General features: G+C 31.9%; 1 protein-coding gene across 1 annotated transcript in view; it reads left to right on the forward strand.

Moving 5' to 3' along the window:
• LOC147024656 (palmitoleoyl-protein carboxylesterase NOTUM-like) overlaps positions 1-9209 on the forward strand; it is a 107481-nt gene that overhangs the window by 57236 nt on the left and 41036 nt on the right. The gene's annotated exons all lie outside the window — the stretch shown is intronic.

A 9209-nucleotide genomic window follows, 5' to 3' on the forward strand; every position in this document is an offset into this window, starting at 1 on the left:
ATCTAAAAAGTTGGAAGTGAGGAGCATCTTTAAAAGTAAGCAGGTTTTTCCACATCCACTTGAACCAACTATGAGACATCTTAATGAATTTGGGAGATTTTTATGGTTGTTAAATTTTATCTTATTTTCCCAAATGGGTAAAAAATCATTCATTTATATATTTGGAAAACAGGTTATTTAATTTATTATTGGCTTTTTTAGAAACTCTATATTTTATCCTAAGTTCAGGTTTAATTTCAAGATAATCCATAATTTAATATATACAATATCTTGTGTTGATATTTCCCTGAAAATTACATCCATGACTAATATATAACAACAATCCTTTGAACATTTCTCTTATACGTTCAGTTTCTTCCCTTGTAAGGAAAGGTGTGTTATCACCCTCATACTTTGCATTCATTTCTCTAATCAATCTTGTAAAGTAATTCATTTTTGGTGTAAATCTAAAAGAATTATTTTCCTTTTTATCTTTTTTATTATCATTAATTAGAAGATAATCACAGAATATACATTGTTTATAGGCTTTTGACTCTGTGTTTAATCCCCGTCTTTCACACGCAGGACAATTCTCAAATTTGTCATATGGAGAATCAGGAAAGTCTAGCATATTTATAAAGTAAAACTTTACTTAAACTGAAATTCATCTATACTTTCAGTTGTATATTGACTCATATTTAATAATATTACCATCGATATCAATATACTTTATTTCATTACCAGATTCAACGACAACATTTTTTATATTAAAGGTAATTTTAAAATGATCGTTAACTACTATTGAACGAAATGTCATTTCACCTGATATATTAACATCCTTTATTTCATCAGGATTTACATCTTTAGGGTTGTTGAAAAAAATACAAATTTCTCCTTGCATATTACAGATGGTCTTATCTTTTCTTTCTAAAGCTTCATCCATAAGGTTTTTGTTTTTTGATACTTTTTCTTGTTTCATTGCTTTTTCTAGTTTTGAATATATTACCAGAAGGAGAGGAGAAACTTTTGTTAGAGATACTTTAATTGATGTTCTACCAGGTATACTAAAAGCCCTTCCACTGAAGGAAATTGAAGAACTCATATTATTTACCATAATTGTTTTTATCCAATAGTTGTTATATTTATCTTTGTTCAATTTTACATCCTTGACATATTTCTCAGTATCTTTAACAAATGAAGAGATTGATTGAAACTTGTCTTTTGTGTCTTGAAACATTGTATTTATTAATTGAAAAAGTTGGAGGATAAAATGGTTTTAAGCACACATTCACCTGTAAAATAAACGAAATTTTCATCAAGAAAATTTTAGTTTAAGCAAAGATTTATTATATAAATATGGTGAATACAACATACTGCGATGTTTGTAATCACGAATATAAACATTACAGAAAACACCTCCGAACCAACAAACACACATTTAATCTATTTCATAAAATATATCCTCTTGAGTTGGAAAGAAAACATTGTGATATCTGTTCAAAGGATGTTTTGAAGAGAAGTTATAATAGACATCTTCAATCACAAAAATACAAGAAAAATGAGTTTGAAGTAAAGGGAGACTATTATATTGAAAACACTGATGGAGCATTTTAAGGGCATATAAAAATAAGGATTTTTCAATTTGGAGAACCCGGTCCATCATCAATAGCTGAATCAATTGAAATAGTGAAACCTGATGTTGAAAAAGTTATTAAAAAGACATTAAAAGAAATGAAAATTTAAAGTTTTATATGGGAGTGAAAATGAATATGAAAAGACAAGATGAAGAATAAACTCCTAATATGAGAACAGATCTTCATTTTATAACATTATTTCAAGATTTTTTAAATAGTGGGGTTTATGAAGAACTATCAAAACAGGAGGAGGATGTTGATAATACAGTGGTAGGAAGTGGATTCAATATTTTAAAAAATCATCTTTTAGATATACACATTCTAAAATCAAACCCTCTTAAAGCTTCTTCTTATATTGAATTACCAAAAGAAATAAAACTAAAGAAGGCAGTTGTTAATATTAAGAACAATGATAATAAATGTTTTCTCTGGTCTGTTCTTGCTCACTTTCATCCACCAAAATGGAATTCAGAAAGAGTAAAACAATATATGAAATATGAGAATACCTTGGACATTAAAGATTTTAAATTCCCAATGCCACTAACAGATATTCCTAAATTTGAGAAAAAGAATAATCTTTCTATTAATGTATATGGATTAACGGATACAAAGAAAGTTCAAATATTAAAAATTTCAAACAACTATAAAAATGAAGAAACACACATTGATCTTTTATATTTTAGTGTTGGAAAGAATTCACATTACACATACATCAATAATTTATCAAGATTAATCTCTTCTCAGGTATTCAGAACAGCAAACAAAATATATCCTTGTAAGCGATGTCTTAATTCATTTCATACAAAAGAACGATTAGAACAACATTCAAAATATTGTAGTAATCATAAATCAGCTGTAATTACAATGCCTAAACCTGGTGAAAAGATTTCTTTTGAAGATTAAAATAAATCTATCATGCACCCATTTGTGATATACGCTGATTTTGAGTGTATCCTTAAAAAGATAAATACTGCTTCTCCGAATCCAAAAGAATCATATACAAATAAATATCAAAAACATATTCCTTGTGGTTTCTGTTATTATATCAAATCATCTGTTGGAGAAAAGTATAACAAACTTGAACATTATAGTGGAAAAAAAGCTTCACAAGAGTTTGTAAAACGATTAGAAAAGGATTGTATAAGACTCACTAAATTAATGAAAGAAACAAATGAACCGATGAAATTAACCAAAGAAGAAAAATTAGAATTTAGAAAGAACAATATCTGTCATATTTGTGAGGGGGAAATTAAGGAGTCTAAAGTTAGGGATCATTGTCATCTTACTGGTAAATATAGAGGTCCCGCTCATTCCTGTTGTAATCTTAATTATAAATTACCTTCTTTTATTCCAGTCTTTCTTCACAACAGCGCCAACTATGATACACATCTATTTATAAATGAACTTTCAAAAACACCAGGGAATATTTCTGCCATAACAAACACAAGTCAAAAGTATATTTCATTTCCAAAAATGATATTCACAAAACCTTTAACTCGTATTAGGTTTCTAGATTCTTACAAGTTTATGGGAACACCACTAGCCTACCTCGCATCAAATCTAAGCTCCACGGACTCTTTTCCAAATCTTAATTCATTCTTTCCAAAAGAGGAAATTCTCACTAAAGAGGAAATTCAGATTAAAGAAAGAATTCAAAGTAAAGAGGAAATTCGAATTAATGAGGAAATTAATGAAGAAATTCTAACTGAAGATGAAATTCTAATTATAAAGAAAATTCGAACAATGAATGAAATTCTAACTAAAGAGGAAATTCAGATTAAAGATGAAATTCTGATTAAAGAAGGAATTCTTACGAGAGAGGAAATTCAAACAAGGAATGAAATTCAAAGTAAAGAGAAAATTCTTACAAGTAAGGGAATTTATCCTTATGATTATATGGATTCATTTATGAGATTTAAAGAAACAACTTCCTTCAAAAGAAAGTTTCTATAATAACCTTTATGAAGAAGAGATAAGTGATAAGGAATATAAACACGCACAAGAAATATGGAAAATATTTAAGATAAAGAACCTTGTAGAATATCATGATTTATATCTAAAATCAGATGTTTTATTGTTAGCTGATGTGTTTGAAGCTTTTAGATCACTCTGTCATAATAAAAATTGTTATGGATTAGATCCTGCCCACTATTTCACAGCTCCTGGTTTAGCTTGGAGTGCAATGTTGAAAATGACAAAACAAGATATAGATTTAATCAGTGATGTTGATATGCTTTTGATGATTGAGAAGTCCAAGAGAGGTGGAATATCACAAGTATGTTCAAAAAGATATGCTAAAGCAAATAATAAATATCTTCCAAATTATGATAGTGAAAAAGATAGTAATTATTTGATGTATTTTGATGCTAATAATTTGTATGGATGGGCAATGTCTCAATCTCTGCCTTATGGTAAATTAGAGTGGGTGGAAGAAAAGGATTATGAAAAGGCTTTGATGAATATTGTTATTTCTTCTCAAGAGGAATTGAATGACGAAGAAGAAGGTTATTATTTTGAAGTTGATTTGAGGTACCCGAGTGATCTTCATAATAAGCATAAAGACCTTCCTTTTGCATGTGAGAAAGAAACCCCAAAGAAAGAATGGTTCAGTGATTATCATAAAAGTTTTAATATTAAAGGCAAATCAACAGAAAAGTTATTAACAACATTCTATGATAAAGAGGGATATGTTTTGCATCAGAGAAGCTTAAAACAGTTTTTGAGAGAAGGATTGAGAGTAGCTAAAATTCATAGAGTTTTAAAATTTAAACAAAGTCCTTGGGTGAAAAGGTATATTCAATTCAATACAGATATGAGAGCAAATACAAAAGTAAAATTTGAAGGGGACTTTTATAAATTAATGAATAATGCTGTATTTGGAAAGACTATGGAAAATGTTAGAAACAGGCAAAACATTAGATTCGCAACATCTTGGAAAGAAGCTTCGAGATTGATAAATAAACCAAGTTTTGAGAGAGAAGAGGTTTTTTCAGAGAACTTTTCTGCAATTCATATGAAAAAGGAAAGTATTGTAATGGATAAACCAATTTATATTGGAACAGCAGTTCTTGATTTATCAAAGATATTGATGTATGATTATTTGTATAATGACTTAAAGAAAGAGTATGGTGAAAATGTTTCATTGTTGTATATGGACACTGATAGTTTTATCCTAGATATAAAAACTGATGATGTTTATAAAGATATGAAGAAAAATATTGGAGTATATGATACAACTAATTTCAGCAAGAAGAGTGAGTTATTTTCCAAAAAGAATGAAAAGGTTATTGATAAGTTTAAGGATGAGTTGGGTGGAAAAGTAATGAGTTAGTTTATTGGATTGAGAGCAAAGGCATATGCTTATAAGTATGGTGATCAGATTGATAAGAGGTTAAAGGGAATAAAGAAATATGTAATAAAGAAATCAATAACTTTTAGAAATTATTATAATTGTTTGATGAATAAGAAAGAAGAATATAGGAAAATGAATACAATAAGAAGCTATAAACATAACATATATAGTGAAGAAGTAAATAAAAAGGCATTAGGAGCCTTTGATGATAAGAGATTTATTTTAGATAATGGAATAGATTGTGTTCCATATGGATATTGTATGATAGAGTGAATAGAATAGATTGTGTTTTAACGATGGGAAGATGGGTTAGGGTTTTTTAAGGGCTACCGCCGCGTTTTTTTTTGCAATATATAAATGGTCAAACCAAGTATTAATCAAACTAAAGAGTGGAGAAAATCTCAGTCTTGGTATATAAATGGAAAACATAATGAATGTGAAAAATATCAAATAAGTCTTATTGAAAAAATAACTAAAACAAAGGTAAATAAAACAAATAAGCGAATCAATTAAAAAACTAGTAAGTTAGAGGATGTAAAGAAAAAAATGAATATCCTTGAATGGACTGAAAACTTTGATGGTTATCAATTGAACAATGAAAAAACAATTTACTATAATCTCAAAATGATATGTGGCTCAGGAGGTGGTCAAACAAGAGCATTAAGAGAAGTTTATCATTTCGTAATGGCACAAAAGGGGTATCTTAAAAAATATAAAGATTCAAATGTTTTGTTTTTCAATATTTTAGATGGGGATTATTGTGCAAAGAAAATTAAACTATTGAAGGAATTTGAGAATGAACAAATCTTTATAGGTTCAATGAGTGAGCGAAACAATATGCATCGGTTATTTGATAAAGAGTGTCCCGAGTCTTAGACGTTTCAGATATTTCTTTCGAATTACCTTTAACAAATCTTTATCTTATTGCATGGATTATTTGAAAAAAAAAGTGTCCCCAGGTTAAAAGGGGAGACAAATAAATATACGTTGGGATAAAAAGGGGGTTTATTTTTAGGGAAAAAAAAAAATGAATCGCTGAAAATCCCCTATTCATTTACATGGGGAAAAGTGAGCCAGAACCAGTATATTCACCCTCCTGATAAATACTCCGTTGAAATGTATACTTTGGCTTTGCCTGATGTACGAAATTGGAGCATCAAGGAAACACAGTTTTCCAGGCAACATTTAGCTTTGCAAACCAGATTTTAAATGATTATATCAAAGATAGGTTGAGGCTAAAGGCAATACAGGTTAGCAGGACAGCCTAGAGGTAAGCACACTCACCTCTGAGCTGTCCAACTTGGGTTTGAATCCCGACCCAGCTATAAACTATCATCCCAGTGTTTCACAGGCAGGGCGATTCATAAATGCAAGTGCCATCCCTCTGATGGATGTTAAACCGGTGTCCCGTCTGCCAGCATTAGTTAGTGGACATTAAAGATCCCTTTAATCTTTGGGGGGGGGGATCCCGGTGTCCTTTGCGAAGAGTAGACAAGCTATCACCAGCACCCTGGCCAAATTATATATTAATGCCATAGCCTCCAGAGGGCACTGCATCAATGGTACATTTGCATCTCCAGCAATGATGCATCCACCAGCCACAGGCTGCATGCAAAATGAATGAATGCATTGATCCCTCAACCCTTTAACAAATACAAAGCATCCTTATATAGTGCAATGGAGAATACAGTGTCTCTCCATTCTGAGCCAAAACTCATCTCACTTTGCAGTACTTCATGAAGTGGAGAGCTACAGTCTGAGCATCATGTACCAGAATTTTGTTGTCCTCTGATTTAAGCATTGACATTTTTCAACAGTGTAATGTGAATAGAAGAAAACAGATTTATATCAATCTTAGCAGCATTGAGTTTGAGAAAATACTTCATCCATGTTTCAATTTCAGAGAGACATGAATTCACATTTTCAGAAAAGGATCAGCATGTTGAATCGATAAGTAGATCTGAGTATTATCAATACAGCAATGACAACCAATATTGAAGGGTTTTTTTTGCAATTGATGCAGATCAAGATAAAAGGAGAGTCGATCTCATTGCATGCATCTATGCAGTTTAAAGTCAACTAGAAAAAAAAGGATGAGTAGTCTGTATTTGTTTTTCTGGAAATTAAGGATGTCATGAAAAGCAGAAAGCACATCTTCAGCATGCAAATACTAAATGCTGTCAGGCTCTGAAAATGGGGAGATCAAGAGAACCCAGAAGAATGGTGAAAGCAGTGGAATTTTTTCATCTCCACTGGAAGAATTGTGAAAGCAACAGAAATGTTTGATCAGTCCGAAAGTGAAAGCACAGAATGCAGGTCAGGTCAGTAATCTTGTGAGGCTGTTTGCTGAAAACAGCCCACACAACATGCACTTTCCAAAGAACATGACAATATGATTAAAACGAAGTAGAGGAATAACAGGAAAATAGCAAGAAATATGAGACATTGCCAGGTTTAGTAAAGAAGTAGATCCATTTTTAGAATCAGAAAAATTAAATTATAATTATATCAACTGGATGAAAACTACTGCTCCTTAAATAATCTACCTTTATGTAACCAGCCTCAGTAGCAGTAGCCTAACAGCTTAGTTAGAATGTCGGCTCTGAGTAGCATAATAGTTAGAATGTCTGCAACTTCAGCTGTTTGAACCATGGTCACGTCCTACCAAAGCCAAAGACGTTGAAAATGGTACGTGCTGCTTCTTTGCTTGATGTTCAGTATTTAAAAAGGAGAGAGAGCATGGACAAACAAAAGGTGGGTAATAATTGGAATGGAACTCATATTATTATTATTATTATTATTGTTATTATTATTATGTTATGACTGGTGGACATTGATTGTATTGCCCTCCAGGTGGTACACTGACTTTTGAAATGACTACAAAGAAGTACAAGAAAAACAGCAACCAGAGATTGCAGACCCTTGCCAGGACTTGTTTTGTGTGGTGTTTGTGTAATTTTGTGGTGTTTGCATATTGGTGTGTTACGTAATTAAACAAGAACATAACTACAACTGCCACTTTATAACTGCTGGCATTGATGACCGGGCACCAAGACGTCCCACTATGATGAAATCCTACTTTGATCGGACACCTAACCCTGACCCTGACCCTTGACGTTTATTATTATTCAATTGAATTTAGAATGGGATGAAAATAAATTCAATTCAAATCAAATGGAAGACCAAATCGGTACAGTCCTGCATTGGAGTAGTCAGAAGGAACCCACACAAACAAAAAGCAAAGATGAAGTCATCAGGAGGAACTTCGATAGGATTCACATTTCAGCTGCTACTCCTCCACTCTCACACCCATCCAGGCACAGCCAAGGGAGCCTCATTCAAAATTAATTATTTTTTTTTTAAATGTAAAAGAACCCAGATCAAAAAAAAAATTATGGCTGCCAGACAATGTGTCTGATCAAGTTGAAATTTAAAATATGTATTCCACATCACTACGAGATCATAATTGTGAAGTTTCACTTCAATTAATGAAGCGGTTCCAGAAAAAACATTATTTAATATTTTTCTTCAATCCAATATGGCTGCCAAACCATGTGACCTATCAATTATTCCTTAACAAACATGTACACCCAAGGCTTAGGAACTTTTGTATGAAGTTTCCCCTCAATCTGTCCAGCCGTTCTGAAGAAGATTTTATAAGTTTTAGGGTAAATCCAATATGGCTGCCAAACCATGTGACCTATGACATCATATGTGTGAACCTTTCATTCCTCATGGATAGGCAGTCATACGTGTAAAGTTTTGCCTCGAGCTGTTCAGCCACTTCAGAGAAGAAGATTTTGAAGGTTTAAAAAAAAAATTATAAATGGCTGCCAAATCACGTGACCAATGATGTCATCAATTTTCTTTCTGTCGACTATGTTATCCCTGGATGACCCTCAAAATTTTACATACTGATCAGATGTAGCATTCTACATATTCAATTATGTCAAAACAAAAGCACCTATGACATCACAAAAATAACACTTATTCTCCATGAAGAGTACTTGCCATGTGCCAAGTTTCATTTTTTCCTTGGTGCAGTTTCAGAGATAGAGAGGTCCAAAATTTTTCCGTTTTTCCAACAAGGCTGCCACACCACATCCATGACCTATGATGTCATAATTGTCAATAAAACATTCTGCATGAGGCGTCGCACCGATGGCAACAATTTCATCTCAATCCGACAAGCGGTTGCGGAGAAAAACACTAAAGTTATGTGCGGAGAAACAAGCAGACAGGCA

This window comes from Eptatretus burgeri, chromosome 6, assembly GCF_056783735.1.
Source record: "Eptatretus burgeri isolate ZD-2024b chromosome 6, Ebu_testis_v1, whole genome shotgun sequence".
NCBI classification, from domain to species: domain Eukaryota; kingdom Metazoa; phylum Chordata; class Myxini; order Myxiniformes; family Myxinidae; genus Eptatretus; species Eptatretus burgeri.